Source organism: Lemur catta, chromosome 9 (genome assembly GCF_020740605.2).
Source record: "Lemur catta isolate mLemCat1 chromosome 9, mLemCat1.pri, whole genome shotgun sequence".
Taxonomy (NCBI): Eukaryota; Metazoa; Chordata; class Mammalia; order Primates; family Lemuridae; genus Lemur; species Lemur catta.
In genome coordinates this window covers 3498834-3525741 of record NC_059136.1, presented here as the reverse complement: position 1 = coordinate 3525741, position 26908 = coordinate 3498834, and the positions used below count along the sequence as shown (strand labels likewise).

The 26908-nt window shown below is 40.5% G+C and overlaps 1 protein-coding gene and 1 pseudogene across 1 annotated transcript in view; both read right to left on the bottom strand.

Annotated features, from left to right (window-relative positions):
- Positions 1-6565, bottom strand: part of CPEB1 (cytoplasmic polyadenylation element binding protein 1) — a 69855-nt gene extending 63290 nt beyond the window's left edge. The window contains exon 1 of the mRNA XM_045561605.1: positions 6396-6565. The gene's annotated coding sequence lies outside the window, so the exon portion shown is untranslated. The remainder of the gene's footprint in view (positions 1-6395) is intronic.
- On the bottom strand, positions 96-26772 carry LOC123645042 (annotated as a pseudogene).
- Positions 26773-26908: the final 136 nt, after the last annotated feature.

The window sequence follows — 26908 nt, the reverse complement described above, 5'->3', positions numbered from 1 at the left end:
TGTATAACCACTCACATATACAGAGGCATAAACTACCGGTACACCAGAAGCCTCCCTGTAATCAAAAAGGATTTTTTTGACACCTAAATCTTTTATTGGGTGGAATGGGCCTCTTGGGGGAAAGCTGGGGGGACTTCACTGCATGGCTTGTTCATTGGCACTGCTTCTTGAGTCCTGGGGCTTTAACACATTATGCAGCTCCAGCAGGCCAGAGAAGGGCTCAGTGCACAAGCCCTCAAAGGTTTCTTCTGCCCAAAGGCCAGCACCACTGTGGCCGGGGCTTGTGGCTGTGCCCTTTGGCTGGTGAAGCCACATTCACCCAGCGTCTTGCCATCATCCAGGAGCTGCTTGTTCTTGTATAGCTGCTGGTTGTGGAACGGCTGCTTGAGAATGCCCTCGATGCACTTCAGATTGAACACGGTGCTCAACGCCTCGGCGTCTGTGAAGATGGTGGTCTTATGGTGCCAGAACACGTCCTTGGGGCAGCAGGCCAGCTTGAGCGCTGAAGTCCACCCCTGCACATTCCCCCACGCTGTGCAGCCCGCCAGCCCTTCCCCAAAAGGAATTTTTCCCCCTCTATTGTCCTGGGTAAACTGGCTATTTACACAGAACAAAATTAATCTTGACCCTCTACCTTATACCATGTATGAAACTAAATTCCAGTTGGGTTGTAAATCTAAGTGTAAAAGATAAAACTTTTGAAATGAAACATATACTACTTTCATGACACCGGAATAGGCAAACATTTCTTAAACAGGCCACAAAACACTAAGTACAATGGAAAAAAGTCAGTAAATTGTACTTCATTAAAATTTAAGTTTTGTTATTCGAAAGACACCCATTAAGCATAAAGGCAAACCATAGATTGGGAGAAAATATTTGTAATATATATTTCAGACACAGAGTCAACATGCAGAATATACAAAGAATTGCTACTAGTCAATGAGAAAAAGGTAGATAATCCTAAAGAGAAATGAATGCAAGTTCTAAAGACGCCTTACTTCAGGAAAGATATCCAAAGGCCGATAAACATGAAAAGGTGCTCAACTTCATTAGCCATCAAGGAAACTGAAACCACGATTCACCAAAATGGCTAAAATTAAAAAGATAATACCAATTGTTGGTGACGATGTGGAACAACCCAAACCATCACACACTACTGCAAGTGTAAACTGGTGTAACTCTGGTAAAAAACTAGCAGCATCTCTTAAAGACGAATATATTCCTACCCTAGAACATAACACTCCCTTCCTCCCTAGGAATATACCTAATAGAAATAAATTCACCAAAAGACATGTTCATAGCAGCACTGTTAATTATGGCCCCAATCGCAAACTACCCAAATGTCAATTAATAGTGTAATGAATAAGCACTGGTATATTCATACAATGGAATGCTGCACAGGAATGGGAGCGAATGACCCAAGACCAGTGGTTGCAACATGAATGAATCTCACAGCTAAAGAGTACATATTTAAGATTCCATTTGTATGAGTTCAAAACCAGGCAAAATTAACCTATGCAATTAAAATTCTCCACGGTAACTGACCTTCATGAGTTACAGACTGAAACGGATCCAAGGAGGCTTCTGGTGTACCGCTAGTTTTTGCCTCTGTGTATGTGAGTGGTTATACAAGATGTGTTCAGTACATAAAAATTCAATGACCACTACACTCATGCTTTTTTGTATGTACGTTATACTTCAACAAAAAGTTTAATCCTTATCTCTTAACTGTTAAAGCAGTCACATACTAAGGTTCCACAAAAAATTTATTTTGTGGGAAACAAGACTTCCTGAGAGTAATTTCAATCATCTCCTGCTAGGTGGGAGTGAACGTATTAAACCTTGTTCTAGAATAGTTTTTCAGATAATTTAGTGGTGATACTGTTTATGATCCTGCAAAATATTTAAAAAAGGAAACCATCTCAAATATTCAACATTGGGCTACAACTATATGATTTCTAAATTAAAAGTCAGCAGTCCATTTTTATCTGGGAGCTGGTTCCATGGTAAAGTTTAATAAAATTGGAGCTCTTCTATGATACAGTATGTATTTTCCTGTATGTGTATTAACACTTCAGATATTAAAAAACCCTTTAAATCAGCATATCAGTCCTAAACCTTACTTTGAACTACTTTGGCTAATCAAGTCCTTTTCCAAATCTCCAAGCTATTTTAACTGGTTATTGAAAAGTCTCATCTCAATGAGTTAACATGAAACTTTTTTCCTCCAGTCACTGCCCCCAGCCACACTACACATTTAATCTCCCTACTCACATGGCACTTAAGGAGTCCCTTAGTGATGTCTTACCACTTTTCACACCTTCACAGACACTGTTACTAAAAACTGTTCATAAATGCTTCAATCACATGTCCACCTGCAGCCCATTTCCTCCATTCGCCCACAGAATGCAACAGATTTGAGGCTCAAAGGACTAGGAAATATGGAAAGTGCCCTCTAGGTGGCAGGCATCTCTCCCGTGAGGAGCGCGCACATCCCCACTACAGTTGCTTGGGTAGGAAACCCAGCTCTGGCCTGGCCTTCCAAACCCCACCCCTCACGCAACAAGGACCTTTTCCATGGGGTACAAGCCAACAAGCTCACGCCTTAGGCAAAACCCCCTTGAACCACAGGAAGTAACAACTTTGTGTGTCAACTGGGAGAATCCAGACACTCCAGCTACCCTCCTTCCCTCTCCCCTCACTCAAGGCCAGACAGCAAGTCTGCTCTCTAACTAAGGGCTCAACTTTGCCTGCTCTTCTTGGAAGCACCTCAATCTATACAAATGCTTCCCTTGGAAGACACGCCCCCCTGCTGTCCTGAAAGAGAAGCTGCATCTCACTCCACTCTCCTCCACTGAGAGGGGGGAAGGAATCTCTTCAAGCACCTCCCTCCCTTTGTGGGCTTCTTATATAGACCAGGGAAGGGCTGAGATAACGCTTGTGGTAGCAAGGAAAGCTCTGTGGCCTTTTGGTAAGCCCCATAGGAGGTATCTGGCCCCACCTCTTAAGGACCCTCATTACACCACAGGTCACTTTACACCTCTTTATTCTCAGCTTTGGGTCCTAATGGGCAATTCTGAGGCAACAGAAAAAAAAAAAATCTATTCAACATCCAGTTAACAGTAAAATAATTTTAATTCTCTTTAAAGCCTATTTCAAATGCTGTTTCACTCAGCAGTATTCACCTAGGTCCCTAAACAAAGTGACCTCTCCCTGACCCTATCACAGCACTTTTCCAATAATCCCTTATCAAATGAGCATGTACTTCTCTAACTATTCTCAATGCTCACCATGCAATGAAATTTATCATAGCTAACAGTACAGCCTTACAAGTGACTTATACTGAAACTTATACTGTTCAAATGAAAACAGTACATAACATTTGCAAAGTGTATCTATGTGAAACAAGTGTGCAATTCTAATTCTAATGACAGATAACTGAGTAAATAAAATGTTAGCAAGACAGCAGGAAAAGGATCTTTTCCTTCTGTCAGAGCCCAGCACTGAAAATGAAATGTGATCTATGCAAAATGCAACTAGCAATGTGAAATTCTGCATTGGAATATATCATTTCGAAAAATTTATTTTTATTATAAAATGTGTTATAAAAAAACTAGTGAGGAAAAGCCTACAGAAAAAAATTACCCATAACACCTTCATCGTCACATTTATAACATTCTGGTCTTTTTCTATGCACATATACATACTTAAGGCCATACTGTTTTGTACTTTGCTTTCTTCATTTCCGATACTATGGTTATCTTTTTTTGATATTAAGCAATCTTCTACAAACATATTTAATGATGAAGAACATTCCATGGTATGTCTATGCTATGATTTACTTAACCTTCTGTTGTTGCCAAATTTTCCCTAGTTATAATGACATAAACAATCTTAACTTTCTACAATTCTGATTCTTTTCTTAAGTAACAAAATTACTCTTGACAAGAAGCTACAGGTTCAGGTTATTTCTAAAGGTTTTTCATAGAAAATATATATCCTAGTTTACTTCCTCATTAACCTCAAATGTGGGTATTTCTGCTGGCCTGTTCTATATGGAGTTCTTCCTGGGGAACACAAGGAAAATGCTTTCTGCTATATGTCAAGCATCCTTGCTTGACCACTCAAGAACAAGGACCCACATCTCTGAGCAGGTATCTCAGGTGGTAAGTAGAGAGGGCTGACCACACAGGGGAGCTAGGTATGTACATGTGAAGGGCTTAGAAGACCACCTACCTTGACAGGAACCTTTCCCACAATCCCTTGAGTTCCCTTAAATCTGAGGAACTACCTTAACACCTGAGCCCCATAAGAAACCTATGAGGCTGGTCAGGCAGGTACTATTCCAGCCTACAGTTGGGAAAACTGACCTCTTTATCTCAATGTCCAAGATCAAGCTTAGAATCCAGGTTTCCCAATTTCTTCAAGGAACTTTTCCCACTGTACCTCTTAGAAGGGTCCTAAGAGGAGTCAGAAGAGGCAGAGAAGTCTATACCTTGTAGCTTGGCCAGCCACTGAGTTGGGCAGAATGTAATGGTAACACCCTCACCAGAGCCTGGCATCTTAGCAGTGAGGCCACTGGGCTCCCTGGCCAATTGCAAATATACACTCCTGAAAGCTCCTCTCTCATCGATCATGGGTCCTTTCCCTTAGTTCAACAACTGAGCATACTTTCCTATGAACTAGAAAAGTTTCCAGCATGTTTGATGCAACCCAGTGAGGTTTTAAGCCACTGTTGTCATTCTTATTGAAATAAAATCCATGCCGTTTTCTCAATGGAGAAAAACAGAGCATGTATTAGAAAAAAGAAAGGATTCCCTGAAAAAAAAAAAATTTTTTTTTTTTTTTTTTTTTGCACAAGAGGGTCTCACTCTGTTGCCCAGGCTGGTCTTGAACTCCTGGCCTCAAGCCATCCTCCCACCTTGGCCTCCCCAAAGTGCTAGGATTACAGGTGTGAGCCACCACACCCAGCCAGACTTTTAACTCAGTGTAAGCTAAAGGAGAACAGAGTTATAGCTCATGACTTGTATTTTACGTAATACTTTTTTGGAAGTTAGAAGAGACAAGAAACCTTCCCATACCCCTCAAATATGCCTTTCTTTCATTTGCTTTCCTGTACAATTTAATAGAAATAAATTCTACAGATGCCACAAGTCAGTCTCCCTCTTAAGCCTCTCCCTCAAATGTTTAGCTATTTAAACATTTGAACATATACTCCTGAATCTTTGTGGGCATTATTTCCAAGACCAAGCTAAAAAATAAAAATTTACAAGTAGTATAGAATATGCAAGGATTGGTTCCAGGACCCCTTGAGCATACTCAAGGCCTACAGTGGGCCCTGCAGAAGCCATCTATACTTAAAGTTAGCCCTCTACATATTTGGGTTTCACATCCCACAAATACTGTATTTTCAATCTGTTTGGTTGAAAAAAATCTGTGTGTAAGTGGGCCTATGCAGTTAAAACTCATGTTGTTCCAAGGTCAACCGTAATTATCAGTCCTTGTAAGAATCCCTGTTGGTGTCAAGTTTTTTCAAGGTCCATTTAAAAAATTAAAAAGATATCCTTTCATCTAAAATAACTCAAACTTACAAATATAATGTACCCATAGTAATTAAAAATAAAATAACTAAAAAAATCCCATCAATATTCTTAATATGTGTTGCAACTCCTGGAGAGGATTATGTAACACTGTTAGGATTCACACCTCCTTGGAAAGAGTCAACTCCAGTATATACTGCCCTCTCCCCCTCACTATTCTGTTAAGTATCTTATGTATCCTAAAAGCTAAAGGCTTATTGACTTGCACTCATGTTTAAAAGCTATTAAAACATTCAAGAGCTGCACTGTCCAATGCAGTAGCCATTAGTCACATGTAGCTACTGAATGCTTAAAATGTAACTAAGTCCATATGAAGATATTGTAGATATAAAATATACACAGGATTTTGAAGTCTTAGCACTAACAAAAATATATCTCATTATAGTTTTTACATTAACTATTTATTGACAAGCTATATGTTGGGTTAAATAAATTACTAAATTAATTTCATTTGTTTCTACTTTTTAACTACGGCTACCAGGAAACCTATAATAAAGTATGTGATGTACAATATATTTCTATACATAAATACTCCTATCACCTTTGGCTTATTCTTTAAAATCTTCCTGTATATCATAAAATATTATAGATTTCTATATCCTAATCAAAATCAGTCTTCACCTAGGGAGGGATTCAATCCACAAAGTAAATCACAAAAGGAGCAAGTATTGCCAGGGACTCAACCATCATTTTTCACATGCTTCCCAAGGAAGATCACCTGCATCCACTGCCTAGAAGCTGTTCATACATGTATCCAAGCCTAGTGCAACCAAGTTTTCAAATCTAAGTCACCTGGCAAATGATCATGAACTCCCCGGTTAATGGGTGTCGTGCAGACTCTACTGAAATCCAGAGAGTTATCCAATATGGCATTTATCCTCCGAAAGATACTGGCATTGCTGCAAGTGGAGAGCGCAGGTGCTTCCTGGTTGTCCCAGCAATCTTTTATCCTTCCCGCCTCTTCCTCCTAGACACAGAGAAAAGATATTTAGGTTTTCTACACTACCTTTCTGATAAAGAGACTTCACACCCTATTTCTCTCAACCCAATACCATGAATTAGACAAAGTAACAAGGACTTGGGTTTCTTGCTTATAGACTAAAATCCTTAATGAGTATTTACTAGGAGCAAGGTACTCTGAGAGAACTGCAAGAAGGAAAAAAACACCAAAATATGAAGATATTTCCTCAAAAGCCTCCTAATCTAATGGGACACACATATAGGAATTAACATGACATGGTAGCAGCAGCATGAGCTTCAGAATGTAAAAACTACAATGAGACCTGGTTCAAATCTTGGGATATATCCATACACTGGAATACTGTCTGGCAATGTAAAGGAATATAGTACTGATACATGCTACAACACAGATAAACCTAAAAACATAACGCTTAGTGAGAGAAGCCAGTCACAAAAGATTGTATATTATATGAGTCCACTTACATGAAATGTTCAGAGTAACTAAATCTAAAGATTAGTTGTCTAGGCCTGGGGAAAGAAGGAAGGTTGGGGGTGGTAGATAGTGGGTACCTGGTTTCTCTTTGAAATGGAAAGATTCCACAATTAGATTATGGTGATGGTTGCACAATTCTGTAAACATACAGGTGACCCTGGAACACAGGTTTTGACTGTGTGGGTCCACTTATACATGGATATTTTTCAATAAACACATTGGAAAATTTTTTGGAGATTTGTAATAATTCAAAAAAACTCAAACCACATAGCCAAGAAATATCAAAGCATTACGAAAAAGGTATGTCACAAATGCATAAAATATATGTAGATGCTAGTCTTTATTTACTACCATAAATATACACAAATCTATTATAAAAAGTTAAAATTTATCAAAACTAATGCAAATAAACACAGACCATACAAGGCACCATTCATAGTGGAGAAAAATATAAACAAATATATAGATGATTATTAATACATTAATACATTATTATAAAATAACTACACAAAATTAACTGTGGTACATACTGCACTACTGTAATAATTTTGTGGCCACCTCCTGTCGCTATTGTGGTGAGCTCCAGTGTTGCAAATATCCACTTAGAACACTGTGTGGCTAATCTCCATGTGAGCTGTTTCTCTCTCCACTACATTGCTTATTGCAGTAAGTGATCTCTCATGATTCTCCTGTATTATTCATCATGTTCAGTGCAACACCATAAACCTTGAATGATATCATGAGACCCTTATACAAGTGATGCTGGAAGTGCTTCCAAGAAGTAGAGAAAAGTCATGACATTATAAAAAAAAAAAAAAAGTTGAACTGCTTCATCTGTACCATAGACTGAGGTCTGCAACTGTGGATGCCCACCATTTCAAGATAAATGAATCTAGCATAAGGACCACTGTAAAAACAAAGAGGAAGGAAGGAAGGAGGGAGGGGAGAGGAGAGAGAGGGGGGGGGGGAAGGAGGAGAGGGTGGAGAAAGAAAGGAGGAGGGGGCAGGGAAAAGAAAATCCATGAAGTCATTGATGCAGCTACGGAGCAAGCATGAAGACTTTGCACTTTTTGTGAAATATCTTTTAAATCCCACGTTTACAGTGCAACTTTTATATGAGTGCAGGAATGCTGTAAGAAAGGCATACTTGTAGACTGTAATGATTTGAGAAAAAGTGAAATTGTTATACAGTAACTTAAACCAAAATGAATGTGAAGGATCTAAACCTGGAGAACTTAATTCCAGCAAAGGATGGTTTGATAGTTTTAGTGGTTTGGCTTTGAAAAATGTCAGGATAACAGAAAAGCAGCTTCTGCTGACCAAGAGGCAGATGAGTTTCCAGATGCCCAGAAGCCATTAAGAAAATCATTGAGGAAAAAGGATATCTGCCTGAACAGGTTTTTAATGCAGATGAAAGTGCCCTATTCTGGGAAAAAATGCCACAAAGGACATTAGTAAAGAAAAGAAGAGAGCACCAGCACTTAAGGAAGGAAAGGGCAGGTTAACTCCGTTTTGTGCAAACAGTCAGGTTTATGACCAGAACTGCCCTTATCTATAAAGCTGTTAACCTCTGAGCTTTGAAGGGAAAAAAAACAACAGCTGCTAGTCTTTCGGTTGTATAACAAGAAGGCCTGGACACAGGGAATCTTTTTTCTGGATTGGTTGCACTAATGCTTTGTCCCTGAAGTGAAGAAGTACCCTGATAGTAAAGGACAGCCTTTTAAAGTTCTTTTGATTTTAGACAATTCCTCTGGCCATCCAGAGCACCATGAGTTCAACACCAAAGGTGAAGTGGTCCACATGCCCCCAACCATGACAACTCTAATTCACTCTCTAGATCAAGGGGTCATAAGGACATTTAAGGCTCATTACACACAGTATTCTATGGAAAGGATTGTCAATGCTGTGGAAGAGAACTCTGATAGAAAAAACATCATCAGTCTGGAAGCATTACACCATTGAAGAGACCATCATTGTTAAAGAAAAAGGTGTGAAAGCCATCAAGCCTGAAATAATAAATTCCTGTTGGAGAAAACTGTCCAGATATTGTGCATGACTTCACAGGATTCACTACAGACCCAATTAAGGAAATCATGAAAGAGATTGTGGATATAACAAAAAAAGGGGAGCAGTGAAAGGTTTCAAGATAAGAATCTTGGAGACATTCAATACCCAATAGATACCACACCAGAGAAATTAACAGAAGACGACTAGATGGAGACGAGTGCTTCTGAACCAGTGCCAGACAATGAGGAAGACGATGTAGAAGAAGTAGTACCAGAAAACAAATTGACATCAGACAATCTGACAGAAGGTTTCCAATTATTCAAGACTGCTTTTGGTTTCTTTTACAACATGGACCCTTCTATTAAACAGGCACTGAAATTAAAGCGAACAGAGGAAGAAGGATTAGTACTATACACCAACATTTTTAGAGAAACGAAAAAGCAAAAAAAGCCAGATAGAAATTATGATTTCCATAAAGCTACACCACCTGTGCCTGCCTCCCCTCTACCTCTGTCACCTCTTCTGCCTCTGCCACCCGAGACAGCAAGACCAACACCTTCTCTTGCTCTGCCTACTCAATGTGAAGACAAGGATGGAAGACCCTTCTGATGATCCACTTCCACTTTAATGCACAGTAAATATATTTTCTCTTCCTTATGATTTTCATAATAACATTTTCTTTTCTGTAGCTTAAGAATACTGTATATAATATATACAAATATATATATATAACATACAAATGTGTTATATCAACTGTTTACATCATCAATAAGGCTTCTGGTCAACAGTAGGCTATTAGTAGTTAAGTTTCTTGGGGGGGTTAAAAGTTACACACACATTTTCAACACAGATTTTCAAATCTGTGGGGGATTGGCACCCCAACCCCTGCATTAAGGGTAAACTCTACTAAAAGCCAACGTTTGAAACTGTACTTTCAAACTGTACATTGAAAGGTGAACAAACAGTATACAAATATGGTATGCAAATTATATCTCAATGTAGCTGTTTCAAAATTTTGGTTCTGCCATATACTGGCTGTGTGATGGCAGACAGTTACTTAACCTCTGTGCCCCAGTCTCTCCATTTGTGAAATGGTAGGAACAGGGTACCTACCAACTTTTTGATGGTATGTATAATTAAAGCAGTTAACATGGCATATAGTACCTATTTTTATATCTGAAGCATAATTAATTACAAGAGAAGATATAAGTATCAAAAGTAATACAAACACCACCAGGTAACTGGTTAAATAAGTTATACAATTCTACGTGGTCATTAAAAGTACATACAACTCTATTCACTGGCATGAGAAGATGTGTACATTATTGAATAAAAAAAGAACTCCTAGATATATAACCATGAACTGAACCCCTACACAAAAACTACTCTTTTGGTGATATCTATCACAGTAAATAACAACACCATCCACAAAACTCACTCCACCATTCTTCACTCTTCACTTTCCCTTACTCTCCCCATCTAATGCCGAACATACTAAGCAATGAAATATTGGCTGACAGACTAAATCTTTTCAGGAGAGTCTGCCTCACCAGTTCTACCATTTCCAATTATCTCGGGGAAAACAAAAAACAGACTAAGTAAGGAAGTGGCACTTAATTTCTTGTAGTTGGTCAAATCAAAACAAAACAAGGAGAAAGGCTGGGTGCAGTGGCTCACGCCTGTAATTCCAGCACTTTGGGAGGCCAAGCCAGGAGGACTGTTTGAGGCTAGGAGTTCAAGACCAGCCTGGTCAACACAGCGAGACCCTCTACAAAAAAATTTTAATTATCTGGGCATGGTGGCATGTGACTGTAGTCCCAGGGGACTGAGGCGGGATTACTTGAGCCTAGCAGCTGGAGGTTACAGTAAGCTGATCTTGCCATAGCACTCCAGCCTGGATGACAGGCAAGACTCTGTCAGAAAGAAAAGAAAGAAAGGCTTAGGGAAAGATAGTCAACTAGAAGCAGGTGTGCCTCCTCCACAGCGAGGAACCAGAATAGTAAGTAGACACATTTCAAACAGATTGTCTAGAAGAGAACACTAGGATTCACCAGAGAAGTGACCGGAAGCACCAAAAGTAACTAAGGAAAGGGTTCACAGGAGCTTGCCTGGCCAGGGACTGGCTGAGAGCCAGGAGAAGCTCCTGGATGAGGGGAAATGGGAGAGAAATCCCCAGGGCTTCAACACTCTGAAATGGTCTTTTAGGCCGGGGCGCGGTGGCTCACGCCTGTAAGCCTAGTACTCTGGGAGGCCGAGGCGGGTGGATCACTCGAGGTCAGGAGTTCAAGACCAGACTGAGCAAGAGTGAGACCCCCATCTCTACTAAAAATAGAAAGAAATGATCTGGCCATCTAAAATATATATAGAAAAAATTAGCTGGGCATGGTGGCGCATGCCTGTAGTCCCAGCTACTCGGGAGGCTGAGGCAGTAGGATCGCTTAAGCCCAGGAGTTTGAGGTTGCTGTGAGCTAGGCTGACGCCATGCACTCACTCTAGCCTGGGCAACAAAGCGAGACTCTGTCTCAAAAAATAAATAAATAAATAAAATAAAATGGTCTTTCATAATCTTGGCTATGCGAGAACCCCTCAACTCACACAGGCCTTCTGCCTAACATAGGGAGCTGCCTAGAGATTGTACAGAGACGTTTCTCTAGAAAGGAAACCCACACAGAATCCCACAGGCATCATACCCTAGAGCCCCTCCATCTGGGTGCCATTTTGAGCACCTAGATACCGGGGATCTACAGATCCAGCTGCTGCCACTGTGGTGCTGCAGATAGAGAGGGGGTTCCCACGTAACCCTAGGAAGGTCCCCACCATCCTGATATGGGCTGCTATTGAGACTTCAACTTGAGCAGATCACACTCCCCACAGTTTCTTGCCTGGAAGGAGACCCACCCTCTGTGGTCACAGGCCCAAGGTGTCATTTTGAGAGCTGAATCCTGGGCCAGGTTGTACTCTGCCTCCAGGCTAAGTTCGAGCCCACGTAGTTGTAGCCACCACCTGGCTGGAGGGGGAAAGGGAAACCAGGCTCTAGAACGTACACACAGAATACCCACTGCCCTGCTGTGAGACCTAGATGAAAAGTGGACTGTACTTCCGACAGCTTCTTGCCCACGCTTCTTGCCTAGGAGGAGCCCCACCCTCCCTGGTCACAGGCTCAAGCCACTTTTTCTTTTCTTTTCTTTTCTTTTTTTTTTTGAGACAGGTTCTCACTCTGTTGCCTGGGCTAGAGTACAGTGACATGATCATCATTCACTACAATCTCAAACTCTTTGGCTCAAGTGACCTTCCTGCCTCAGCCTCCCAAGTAGCTGGAACTGCAAGAGTGCACCATCACATTCAGCTAATTTTTAAATTTTTTGTAGAGATGGGGTCTCATTATGTCGCTGAGGCTGGTCTTGAACTCCTGGCCTCAAGTAATCTTCCCACCAAGGCACCATTTTGAGAGTTTAATGCTGGGCTGCACCCCACTCTCATGCTGAATTTGGGCTGATACAACAGCAGCTACTGCCCCAGTTGAGGAGGGATACGGAAACCAGACTCTCCTACACATACCTAGGACAATACCCACTGTCCTGCAGTGGATGGCTGTGGGAGTGGAGACCAGCCCACTCAACCAACTGTAGCTACCAACACAGACCCTTTGGGTCCTAGTGAGTTGCTCCACCACTGCTACTGCCACCACCCACATCACACCAGCTGCCCAGGGGCCTGAGAACCCACCCACACACCAGCCCATTGCTCTATTAGCTTCAGAGCAAGCCCACCTGGAGGCCTAAAGAATCGGCCCTACAGTATCCACTACCACCCGTGGCAGAGTAAGCTGCTTCTGGGGCCTAAAAACAGGCACTCAGCCCCCTGGTGCCACCACCGGGGCCTAAAGAGGCTCAGTTGGCATCCATGTCCCCAGCAAAACTTCACCATAGCCTCAACTAGTAACTGTACCTTAAGCCACTGAAGAAATCACAGATACTGCTGACCCTGTGTACTGCTGAAGAAATCATATAAAGATCTCACTACCATAGGCACCCATAATCAAAGCCAAAGTGTCCTACTCAACCAACAACATATATGTATCTTCAGGAAAAAATTCTCCCTGGCAGAGTGGGCACAATGGCTCATGCCTATAATCCCAACACTTTGGGATAGATAGATAGATAATAGATGGGGAAAAACCCAAGCCCGCTGTCACTCTGTTTAGCCTATTAAAATCCATCTATAGATATAAGCATTAGAATTACCAGGAGCATTCATATTTTTATCAACTCTGCAGAATGACCTTAAAGGAACAAACTTGAGCCCCATACCAGCCTTAAGCTCTTGAAAAGACTGGTATCCTTTGCAAGCTGTGAAGATGACCAGAATACATAATGCTGAAAGGTTGTTTTCACAAGCCCTCTATAGTGGCATCACTGCGAACTGTTAAACCCAGTGACATCCAAGGCCCTCTTCACAAATGTAGATTTCTAAGATGATATTCAACTTCATTAAGGCAACTCCACAAAGGCTAAGATACAAGTGTGTTTATAATCTGCAGATCTTTAAGGCTATACCCTTCATTCATTCACTGCCTAATAAACACATTAACCAACTCTCTCTATAGTGAGCACTCCAAGGGTCAGCAGCTTAGAGAGGCAATCAAAAGTTAGTTTTGAAGTCTAGAAAGGGAACTAAGATATGATGTCATAAACCACCATAAAACAAGCTATAATGTGCTGTAAACATATACTGTCCTCTAAGTGACCTAAAGTGGCTCAGAGGAGAGAACATACCTGGAAATCGGGGTAAAAAGGAATGTCTTGAAGAACACAAGAAAGTAGAGAGGCATTAACCAAAGTGGAAGGGCATTAAGTACAAAAGCGAAAAGAGTGGAAAGGCAGCCTCATCTGCCACGTTAAGGTGTCAGCACTGTCTTCTATATAAGAAGTTGCCAAATTTTAATAAGCCCCTTTTAATACACAAAATTAATCTAATTTTTATTTACCATAACAGAAGTACTATGCATACGGATTTCCAGATCCTGGCCACATCTAAACGCAAGTAAATGACAACTGTAATTAAATCTTAGAAGGAGACCACCAGTAACTACACGAAAGATAAGAGGTAGGAGGATCAGTGGGAAAACTGCCACAGTAGTCTAGGGCTATAGTCCCCAACCCCTGGGCCATGGCCCAGTACCATTTACATGGCCTGTTAGGAAATGGGCCACGCATCACCACCTGAGCTCCGTACCGCATCTCCCCCACGACACCCCACACCCGGTCTGTGGAAAAACTGTCTTCCATAAAACCAGTCCCTGTTGCCAAAAAGGCTGGAGACCACTGGTCTAGGGGGGCAGATGCAGCCTTGGGAGGCCTTCTGGAAGAAACTTATTTCTCAGGAAGAGAAGGAAATCTTACCTTTTCAAGGAGCCTGAAAAAATCTAGTTTAGGAATATGTCTGGCCACCCTGCCCCACTCCTGACCCAGTTAAGAACATATACCACAACCTCCAAACTCAAGGCAAATGGTATCTGACATGCTCCCCTCCCCTTCTCTCATGTATACCAAGTCAGATCTAGTTTGAGATGACTCTGTGTAATCCAAGTAAATGAGGTGCTCAATTTATAACCCAGCTGCTTGATCTTATCGGTAAGCACCAACGTTTGCCTTGAATAACCAATTTGGAAGGAAAAAAAATCAAAGCCAGCACGCTCAGATGCAGAACAGATCTGCCACTCTCCTTATATGTGCAATAGGGATAGAAATACTAGTATCTCATAGGGCTTTTGCGAATTAACATACATAAAGTACTTATTAGCACAGTGCCTGGCATATAATTGTGATGAACCAATGAATGCTACCAGTAGCAGTATCAGCACACCATGGGGTCAGAGGCCACCACAGGGATCCTTGAGGAATAGGATGTATTTCCTCACTAAATGAGAAAAATGAACTAAAAATCTAGGGCAACTATTCCTTTGAAGACCCCAAGCCCCTCTGTGCCTGGAACCCTGTTAACTCTTCCTCCTAATCATTTGACTTAAAAAGCTTAATTAAAAGACTAAAAATATGATACAAACAGAACTACCTAAAATCTGAATCTACAAGTCAAGCATCCCTCATCTGAAATGCTTGGGACCAAGAGGTGTTTTGGACTTTTTTTAAAGATTTTGTAATATACATTAGCTATCTTGGGACCGAAATCTAAACACAAAATTCATTTATGTTTCATATACACCTTATACACATAGCCTGAAGGTAATTTCATTCAATATTTTTAATAATTTTGTGCATGAAACAGTTTTGGCTGTATTTTAAGTGCAACCCATCCCATTAAGTCAGGTGTGGAATTTCTACTTATGGTGTCATATCGATGCTCATAAAGTTTCAGATTTTGGAGCATTTCGGATTAGGAATGCTCAGCCTGTATAAAATTTATTGATCCTTTTAAACTCTTCAGTTAAATGAATTCATAGTTTCTCATTTTCAAAATGGAAACCTATTATCCCACTTCCATACTGATAGACCCATTTATTTGTACAGTCTGTCTTAACTTTGGTCAGTGTATAGGTCTGAGTTCAGACCAATGTTTTACCATGAGGAAAAATGTGTTTTTTTCTCTTGGTTATTCTATTGCCTGACAGCTTCTGCTGTTACTTTGGCATATTTTGCCATAGAGCGAGAACATCTGCAGTTCTTGACCTTTAGTTGGTTTTCACTGTGGACAGCAAAGTAGGCTTTAAGATAGATCAGAGACTTAAAGAGCACAAACCTTAATACCTTAATACTACTGAAAATCAGGAGTCAACAGGAAGAATTACTTGGCAATGCTAGAAAAAAAACAATAATTCTTTTAAAGTTTAATGCTGATGATATAGTAAAGAAAAATGGCCTCAGATAAAACTAGTTCTACATACCTATTATTAGAAAGAATAGCTCATGAGGAACCTCTACTGAGTTACTTTAGATCAGGTCTCAATTTTCTCCTCTTGAATAAATAAAAGAAATGACACTCCCATCATGAAACAGTGGTTTCCTATAGCCATGATCCTCTTGGGACACAAAAAGGGAGGGGGGAGACAGTCTAGAAAAAAAGCATTCCCCTTTTCCACAAGGGAAGAATCCTCCTCCACAAAACTATACATCACTGTTTCAAGAAGCAGAATGAACACAGGCTTTGGGGTACAAATACCAGGTCTACCACTTAAGTACTGCTCTGAGCCTTGGTTCCCTGAGGTATAACAAATAGGGTACACCACCTTCTTTGCAGACTCTGTAGTAATCATAAATACATACAGCACATGAACATGTTCAATCAACAACTTACAAGCGGCATATGTTCAATTCCACATAGGTGATTAAACTATTGTTACTTAGAAATATGTTTTCAGCCTACCTTAACCAAGTTCACCACTTCATTTTAGCATATAACTGGGTTTCATTTTTTGCATCTGTTTTAAAACTATCACAACTTTTTCTTTAAAAATCTGAACTCCAGACCGGGTGGATATGTTTGGTGGTTAAAGAATAAGATCCCCAAATTTTATTCCTATTTGTATGGCAGAACAAATCTACAATTGTCTAATTTGGAAACCTTGGCCTTGCCTTCAGACACCATACTCCTCAGGTTCAACATGGTGATGGGACAGTCATTCCCTTCAGGCCAAAATCCTGGTTTTGGGGATATTCATCTGTCATAAATAAATGCCACCTCTACCATCTCTGGCTTGATTTTTACTCAGTTTGCCTTTAATCAATACCACAACACCAACACTGAAGATCCCTTTAAGACTATTACTATTAATCATTTACTACAGATTCATCAGAAGCCAGCTGAGAGATGATGGAAGATTTGTCTGAAGGGCACACAGTTTACTCCTCCAGACAGAGTTTTAAAATTAGGGTCCACAGATTGGAATCTAGTGAGCCCCCTGCAAAAACATGTTCGCATTAAGATTTTTTCTGAGAATAAGATTTTTCCCATTTAATCAGGTATTTTAGTTAAATGCATTGGTGTTGAACATTTAGACTTTTGGGGGGATGGGGAGTGAGACAGAGTCTTGCTCTGTCACCTGGCTAGGGTACAGTAGCATCACCATAGCTCAATGCAACCTCAAACTCACTCCTGGGCTCAAGTGATCCTCCTGCCTGGGACTACAGGCACATGCCACCACACCGGCTAATTTTTCTTTCTTTCTTTTGTAGAGACAGGGTCTTGCTCTTGCTGAGGCTGGTCTCAAACTCTTGGGCTCAAGCAATCCTCCCACATGGGCCTCCCAGAGTGTTAGGATTACAGATGAGAGCCACTGCATTCTAGACTTTTTTTTTTTTTAATTAAACCAGAGCAACAGAAATGTAATTAGATGCCCCAAAGAACTGGTTCTGTTGACTTATACTTTGGTAATTTGCCATTAGTTTTATACTAAGTAATAATGAAAGTAAACAAAACCTCCACAGCATTTATACTCAGGATTTTGAGTATACTGTTTACTGTAATTTTTTTTTTTCAAAGAGGTGGGGTCTCACTCTACTGCCCAGGCTGGAGTACAGTGGCAGTATCACAGTTCACTGCAGCCTCAAAGTCCTGGGCTCAAGCAATCCTCCTGCCTCAGCCTCCCAAAGTGCTGGGATTACAAGTGTGAGCCACCACACCCAGCCTGTTTACTATAATTTTAAAGAGCCCTTATATCAACACTCATTTAGAAAAATGTCATTCAGACAGGGCACAGTGGTTCACACCCGTAATCCCAGCACTTCAAGAGGTTGAGGCAGGAGGATCAATCGAGGCCAGGAGTTTGAGACTAGCCTGGGCAACACGGCAAGACCCCGTCTCTACAAAACTTTAAAAAGTTAAGCTGGGCATCATGGCACATACCTATAGTCCTAGCTACTCCGGAGGCTGAGGCAGGAGAATCACTTGAGCCCAGGAGTTCAAAGCTGCAGTGAGCTATGACTGTACCACTGCACTCCTGCCTGGGTGACAGAGACCTTGTCTCAAAAAGAAAAAAAACAAAAAAAACCAAAAACTAAACTAAAAAGAATTTATTAGATTGGTCCCTATGAAACATTTTTCAACCAACAAAATGGCAATTTCACATAGTTCAATCGGATATTATTTCATAAATACTGAAAACCTGCTAGGTTAGATGTTGAGATTACAGAGATAAATAAAACATAATCCTTGCCCTCAAGAGAATTAGTTAAGTGGGAGAAAGAAAACTCAGGTAAGTGGAGATCAAGAAAGCACAAAATGCCACAGGAGAAGAGACGAATAAATCAAAGTGTCTAGAATGGTTTCACAATTCAGACTTTTTAAGCTAGAAAATAAAAAGCAGAATTTCAATAAGCAGGAATGAGAAAGAGTACAATAGGCAGACAACAAGCAATGAGAGGCTTCAGAATACAGTAAATTCAAAGGAAGGGAAGCAGTCCAACATGGCTGGTCAGGGAGGTTTCACCAGGACTAAAGTAGAGATAAAGCTCCCAAGGCATTTCAAGATTTGGGGTTTTAAGTTTGGACAAGAGACAATTCCACATGAACAAAAGAACAAAGGCTCCAGAGTTGTCTCAGAGCTGTTTCCTGACCTGGGCTCCATCTCCTCTCCAGAGTTTCTCAAGCTGCCCTGATGCAGAAGGAAGAGGGAGTTTAGAGTCTGGGATTCCAATGTGAGGCCCAATGCTCCACTAACTGGCTGCCCTTGACCAGAATTTTCAGTTTCTCTAAACATGTCTTTCTCTCTGTCATTTGTGAATGACAGAGTCAAATTCTCATGAGGAACAAAAGCAACCAAAAGGCTCTGGACAATTGATCATACAAGTCCTATTCTTGCCCTCCCCAATTTGACAGAGCTTCTATTACCATCCTTTTTCTCCAGTTATTGAATGAGTGTCCTTCTTCCTATTCAAAGGACAGTTTTGGATTCCGTCTTTTCTCACACCCTCAAGACCTCTAGGTCAGGTATCCCTGTCACATCTCTGACCTCTATTTGTAACCATGATCAGCTCTCTCCCATGTTTGGACCTTTCCTTAACCTTATGCTCCCCTTCGGCAGCCAGCCTGTCTTTCCGCAGCTTCCTCACCAGGCTTCTTTCTGTACAGAGTAACTGTCTTGTCCCTACTGCCTCACCCTCACTGCTCTCTTTAATCCTTGAAGGCAGGCATCAGATGCTTCTTCCCATCCCACACATACAACTCTGAAAGACTTTTTAACCAAGCTCACTGTGCCCTATCAAGTCCTAAGAACATTTCCTGAGCCTTTTAAGATGTTTTAATTCTTCCTTGGATGTTCCTATTAGAGCTTTGAAAAGCACAAACCTCATCACCTAACTCCATCAGGCAGTGGTTCTCAAGCATGCTGGTATCAGGACTCCTTTATTGCTCTTAAAATTATCAAGGACCTTAATAATACTATTGAGAGCTTTCATGCAGGTAGATCATATCAATATTTACCCATTAAAAATTAAAACTAAAAAATAAATGTATTTACTAATCACTTAAAAACAAACCCATTACATATTAACACAAATAATTTTCCAAAACAAAAAAATTTAAGAGGGTCTCACTCCATCACCCAGGCTAGAGTGCAGCAGTATAATCATAGTTCACTGTAACCTCAATTGCTGGGCTCCAGTGATCATCCTGCATTAGTCTCCTGAATAGCTAGGACTACAGGTGCATGCCACCACGCCTGCCTAATTTTTTTTAGTATTTTGTACAGATGGGGTCTTGCTATGCTGCTCAGGCTGGTCTCAACTCTTGGCCTCAAGCCATCCTCCCTCCTTGGCCTCCCAAAGTGCTGGGATTATAGGCTTGAACCACTATATCCACCCCCAAAACAAACAAAAAAAATTAAGTAGTGGCATTCTTTGACATTTTTGCAAATCTCCTTAACATCTAGGTTAATAAAAGATAGCTAGATTTTCCTGTCTGCATCTAATCTGTTTCCTTCCTATCTGTAGTTAATCTGTTGCATGTGTTGTTTTGGTTGAAGAAGAAAATGGAGTCTGGAAGTATATGAAGTCTATTAAGAAAATGTAGTTGGAAAAAGGAGGAAAATTTAAAAACCTTTCAAAAATTGTGGCTATTCTTCTAATACTACACCAACACTCTCAACAAGTGGTAACTTCTTAAAGACTAGTTGCAACTCGGGCTCTGAAACCAAATGGATATATTCCTGATATGCTGTTATATTAAAACACACAAGTCTATCTCCATTTTTTATAGACCTTTTACCCATGTCTGATTTTATAACATGAGTTAGTCATTTGACAAATACTGGTTCACTGAGTTATACAAATATTGCAATTGTGGACATACTAGTTAATAGCACCACCAATCTCATCAGGAGTCTGAGTACTGGGGAAGGTATCAAGCTCACGTGGTTGCAAATAAAGGTATTCCAAAATTCTTTCTTCTTCAGAGCACAAATCGTATTATCAGCAACAAATATCAGTTATTTGTTATGAAGTGACTGATTTGCTTTGTTCATTTTCAAGAAAATGTCTATCAAATGCCCAAAGTTGAATAACCTGTTTGTCGGCTGTTCTATTAAAAAAAAAAAAAGGGGGGGTGTTTCACAGAAAAATAAAGAGGCTTATTCTTTTTGAAACTCAGTCATATACCTATCCTTGAGGCCATCACAGCACTTGGATATGAAGCAGAAGTACTTTACACTGACATTTTATTTGTCACACAATATTAAAGGCATATACTCAAGAGCTGAGATTTAATGAAATTAATTTTTACTGCTTCCTGAAGGACATTCATAAGTGAAACTGACTTTTTCTGGGAACATGCAGCATGAAGAATACGATGACTGCTACAACAGTTTAATGTCATTGCCCTGATTCCTGCTAAGGTGCCAGTGGTTTTATCCACCCTTGCTGCTTTTGCACCATCAGTGCAAATGTCAACATGGTGGTGGTGGGGGGGGAAATCAACTGACGTTGTCTTAGAATTACGAACAGTCTGACCGTGAATCTCTTAAAGAGCTGTGGGGACCACAAGGAGTCCAAAGACCTTGCTTTGAGAATTGCTGCCACAAAATAAAGGCCAAGCTCCTATGGACAGCATATAAGGCCTTTCATAGTCTAGTATAGTCTAGTGGCCCAATTAGACCTGTTAGTCTACTACTTTAACTGAGGGATAACACAGTAAAGGGCACTAGTTATAAGTGTGTAACTTGATCAATATTCACTTATTTGTATATACTGGAGCAACTAGCACAAGATAGATTCCCAACACCCTATAATGTTCCCCTGTGCCCTTTCCCACTCTCTATGCCTCCCTCCCCAACACACAGTTCACTATTCAGACTCCTGGTGTTACCAATTAGTTTTACCTATTTTTGAACCTCTTATAAACGGAACCATGTAGGTATGTTTTTGAGTCTGGCATTTTTTCACTTAGAGATTTCTACATGGTGTAGTGTAGTACAGTAGTTTATTACTGTGCAGTACTACATTACAGATGTGGATATATCACAATGTATTTATTCATATTCCCGCTTACTGGTATACAGAGGAGTTAAAACAGCCAGGTCTGACTGCTGTCTTTTGGCTGCCATCTGGGAACTTGGATTTTGAGTTCCCACCATTCCCAGCACTGGTAAATGTGACTTACTATACCTAAACTGAACAAACAATACGGTTTATGCCGAATACCTGCTCTCCTGGAGTCTGGAGTTTTGGCACATTCCTGGCAGAGGCTGCCTATTTAACCAGCCCTCAAATACAAACAAAACACACCAGGTGCCAAGTTTCTAACAAGCTTTTCTGGCTGGCCACATTTTACCTGTGTTGTCAGTTGTGGGGGAATTAAACTGTGTGTAACTTCCCCTGGGAGAGGACCCCTGGAAGCTTTTACTGAACTTTGCCCCAAACACCTCTTCCCTTTGATTGTTTTTCTCTAAATCCTTTAGTTGTAATCTTGGCCATGAGTACAACTATCTGCTGACTCCTATGGATCCTCCCAGCGAATCATCTAACTTGGGTACCATCTTAAGGACTGCTGACAGAATGGGCATTTGGTTTTTTCTTCAGATTTTGAATATTATGAATAAAACTGCTATGAATATTCTTGTATATGCTTTAGTCACATGTACTCATTTCTCTTGCATATAGGAACATAAGTACAATTGCTGGATCATAGGACAGTATCCCTTTTGCACTTAAAATCCTAATCATATTGTACCTTCCAGTTACCTCAAAACAGTCCACTGTTTCCTACCTCCTTGCTTTCTCCGCAATACCCTATAATGCCTGTTTTGGAAAAGCCTTTTGATTTTTTTTTTTTTTTTTTTTTTTTGGAGACACAGTCTCACTGTTGCCCAGGCTAGAGTGCGGTGGCATCATCATAGTTCACAGCAACCTCAAACTCCTGGGCTCAAGTGATCCTCCTGCCTCAGCCTCCCAAGTAGCTGGGACTACAGGCATGCACCACAATGCCTAGCTAACTCTTCTATTTTTTGTAGAGATGGGGTCTCACACTTGCTCAGGCTGGTCTCAAACTCCTGAGCTCAAGTGATCCTTCCTCCTTGGCCTTCCAGAGTCCTAGGATTACAGGCGTGAGTCACCATGCCTCACCTCTTTTAATCTTTTATCTGGCTACTACCCATGTTATCTCTGCATATATTTATTGATGAGCTTACAATACAGTATATAACTTATTTATGTGCTTGCGCTCCTATTAGACTATTAACTCTTTTGGAAGCTGGGACTTTATTTACCCTCTTGTTTCTTATTTACCCAGAGTGGCCCCTAGAACATGACAAGAAAGCAAAAAATAAATAAATAAATACAGTTGTCATCTTTGGATTTCCAAGCATCAGATTGTATTATTCATGGGATCTTTGTTTTTTATTCATGTGGAATTGTCTTTGGTCCAAACTTAAAACCCCAAATCCTGAAATGGCTTTGCATAGCTGCGAGCTTTGACACTGAGAAGAGGTAGAATTGGTGACTGAATATTTATCTTACTGGAAGGGTGTGCAGGGGAATAGGAAGGATCCAGGAAAAGGCTCTCTCATCCAGAGTTCACCATCCAGCGTGGGAGATACAATAATCCACTAAGATCCAAGGACTGAGGGTCAGAGGGATATGTCTGGGGAGCGATGAGAACAGCAGTGAGGCAGAGTTCCACACAGTGGAGGATGTGAGTAGGCAAGAACAATTAAGGACAGTGGAAAAAGGGAATTGAAGATATTCATTCTAGGCAGACCTGATCTAGTGAACTAGCAATGGGAAAGGAGAAGGAATGAAAGGATACAGGGGCCAAGGGAGACACAAACTTGGGATCACATCAAGGCTTTATAGTTATAGAAACTTGGAAAAGGTTTCCAAAGGAAAGCTCCAAGTATTGATTTACTGAGCATCCTTCTGTATTGGGGCCTCTAATGGTAAAAGAAACAAACAAAAAACCCATCCACCCGTGGTTCTTACCCCCAAGAGGATACTATAATCTAGTTGGAAAAAATTAAATTGGGTGGAAGGGATAGAACTGGATTAGCCCCAGGAGATGAGGAAAGGAAAGAAAACTGGTTCTGTTTTTAGACCTGTTATGTTTAGCATGCCTCAGTTAGATATAATGCATACAGAAACTGTAGGTCTTCAGAACCACCAAGGCTAAAGAGCTCAACCTAAAACTTAGACACCCAGAGAACTGGTACTTCTATAGGAATACATTGCCCCCCCCCCCAGAATAAGGAGACAAGAATGACCCAGCAGACTGAACTGTAAAAAAATGTGCATTCAGGGGGAAAAAGAAGCCCGCAAGTGCCAAGACAAGAAAAGATCAGTCAGATAGGAAAAGAGAAATAAGAAGCCATAGTCTTATGAACCAAGTAGAAATTTTAAGTAAAATAAGATAATCAAGACCCACATAGCAGAGGTTGAGGTGTATGAATTCTAGAAATTGCACTAGTCTAGAAATGAGAAAATCTGGATTCTAATTCTGGCTCTATCATTCATTCACTGTAAAATCAGAATAATCACTTTTCATTCTAAGATTAATTCTCCTTGTCCATGAAAAAAGGGAGTCAGATTATAAGCCGGGTTTAGTATTAACTCCAAGTTATCCCTGGGAGACAGGTCTCTAACACCTTTTGAGCTTCAAAACAATTCCAAGATTAGTTTTAAAAAAAGGTCTCAGGAGAAAGGGCAGACTCAGGAGACAGACAGATGGTGTCAGAGCCAGAACCCAGGAGCACAAAGCCAGAAAGCACAGGTGTTAAGTAGGGAGAGATTAAGCATTCTGTCAAAACACACAAAAAAAGCCTAACCTGCCCTTCAAGGCAACTGCTCTCCTTCCAGCAGAGGACAGCTACTCCCCACACCTTCATCAAAGGGGACTGCAAGCCGTGGCACTATATCAGTCAGGATGGTACTTACAGTAGCACATTACTTTGGCCAGGAAGAAAGAAGCCAGTAGTACTATTAAGTCAAGTTACTCCCAGGATGAACAGCTACTTGCAACTGTGACCCAGTTTTAGCATATAAATCAACCTTCAGACCAGCCCTCTGGGGGATTCTCCAATTACCTCAAGGGAAGTCATCACAAAACACCATAAAAAAAAATTACAGCAAAGAGTGTTAACTCACTGCCATCTAAAAGGACTGCTCCACCACACAGGAACAATAATAATAAAGTAGAATTCAAATGTTATCCATGCCTGAATGTTCTCCTGAACGCAAACCTTAACCCCATGTAGTCAGGAATCCCTCCCACACCCTTGTTATTCAAAAACACATTATAAACTAAGGCAGCAAAATGATCCCTAACAAGGAGTCTTTTTAAAGCTCAACACCAAAACTCACTGGAATTACAACTACAATGTGAATTTAAAACTTTGAAATTTGGATACTAACTTTTTACAGCAAGTTGGATAATTTTCCTATGAAAAATGTAAAATATTACATACAGCCCGTACTTTTTAGCTCAATCTTTTCAGCCAGTTTACTATAATTGAGAAATACCCTGCTGTTTAGGGGTCCTATCTTCACCACAAAAACTTTCATCATTTGGAATCTGTGCTCCCAAGCGGATTTAACTTTTAAAAGGCTGCAACAATGGCAGGAAAAACACAGGGCATTTCCAGAGCTACAATGTGGGGGGCAAAAGAGGCAGAGTTTATAGTATCCAAAAAGCTTAAGAAACATTAAAAGGGAGCAATCAGTGCTTCTTGGTTTTAGTTCAAACAACAGAAACAAAATTCTTTATGTAACCTCTTTGACTCCAACCTCTAGGTCCAATCCCCTTCTTATCCCTACGTTCCAGGGGCTTTCTGGCAAATTCTCTCCAGAATCACTACAGTCTATACACTGCCTAGGAAATGCAGATTTGCAGAACTGGATGAGATTAGCACAGCTGTTCCATAGCAGAGAAAATAATTTGCTCTTTGATTCCATGAGTCTTTTGTCTTTAGAGTTAGTGGTGGAAGCAGCAAGAGTCTAAACATTAATATCCCAGTTTGGTATACACTCCTGTCCCAACCTTTAAGCCAGAAATACAAACCCACTAATTAATTCACCCCTTAAACAAACGTAATTTTAAGATTTGATCATTTAGTTAAGGAACCTAAAACCAATGAATGACAAAGCTTGCACAGACAAAACCTAGCATATAAATACAAAAATACCAGTAGAGAGCTATTTAGTCACCTCTATCCTTCCCCATTCCACCCCCTGCCAAATCTGCAAACTGAACTCACAGCTGAGAGTTTGGTTGCTAAAGAAGCTGTTAGGGACCAGTAACATTTTAAAGTTTCCATCTCTCCAAAAACTTTCCAAGATCCAGGTAAGAAAGCTATCAAGCTTGTATTTGAGTTTCATTCTCACAGGAAAATAAAAAACAAAACAAAACCCTTCACAAAAGCTCTGAATAATGATCTTTACTGCTTTAAATCCTTGGGAATAAGACAAGAAGAAAAAGTACATACTGCTTTACATCTGCTAGTGTGACTGTGTGTAATGCTAGGATTCTAAGTTTTACCCAGAATTGAAACCCCATCCCCTCATTTCTGGTCCAGGGCCATTTTATTATGCCTTAGGAGTTCATCCCAGATGATTTTACTACATACTGCTAAAAAGCTTTTATTAATTCTTCCTGGAAATCTCAGAGACAGCACTATGGGAATTTTAGTAAGCTCCATTTTACTTGTATTGATCTTAAACAATTATATAATTTCAAAATTGACTTGTCTGAGAAGGAAAAAATTATGGAAATTTTAACTGTTCTGAAAAAGGAGTCTTTTGTGCAGAGGGTTGGAGGGTCATTCCCACAGTGGGAGGAGCCTTTCTCCAGACCTCAGGCTCTCTCAGGATCAACTAACTGCTCTGACACGCATATGGAATGATAGACACAGCACATTCCTCCTGATATCAACACCGCTACACTAATCTTCAGAAGACCCACGCTAACTTCTACAGCAATCAGAGATTCCCACCAATGTAGTTAAGGTTCCTGGCCTGTAAACATGATCACACCACTACCTTTTTTCTACAACATATACCACCAATGACCCCTTGATCCTCTGACATACCAGAATACACATAATAGGAGGGGGTATAGCACGATAAAGGCCTAGGTTCACACTCAATTCCATCACTTAATAGGCTTGTGACTTGATTTCTGAGACTGTTTCCTCATGTGCATAAGAGAGTGGAAATCCAACAGGGATGTTTTAAGACATACTAAACTAGGCCTCACCTCAAATCCAACGTTAGACATGTTACATTTGGTCCATGCAAGATTTAAAGTTTGTTATCTGCCACATTTAAAAGTCAGAGAATTCATCAAAAGAGAGATTGCCAGTCTAACTAGAGAAAAAGTCAAAGATCCATCAACTCTGGGCCCACATTATTGC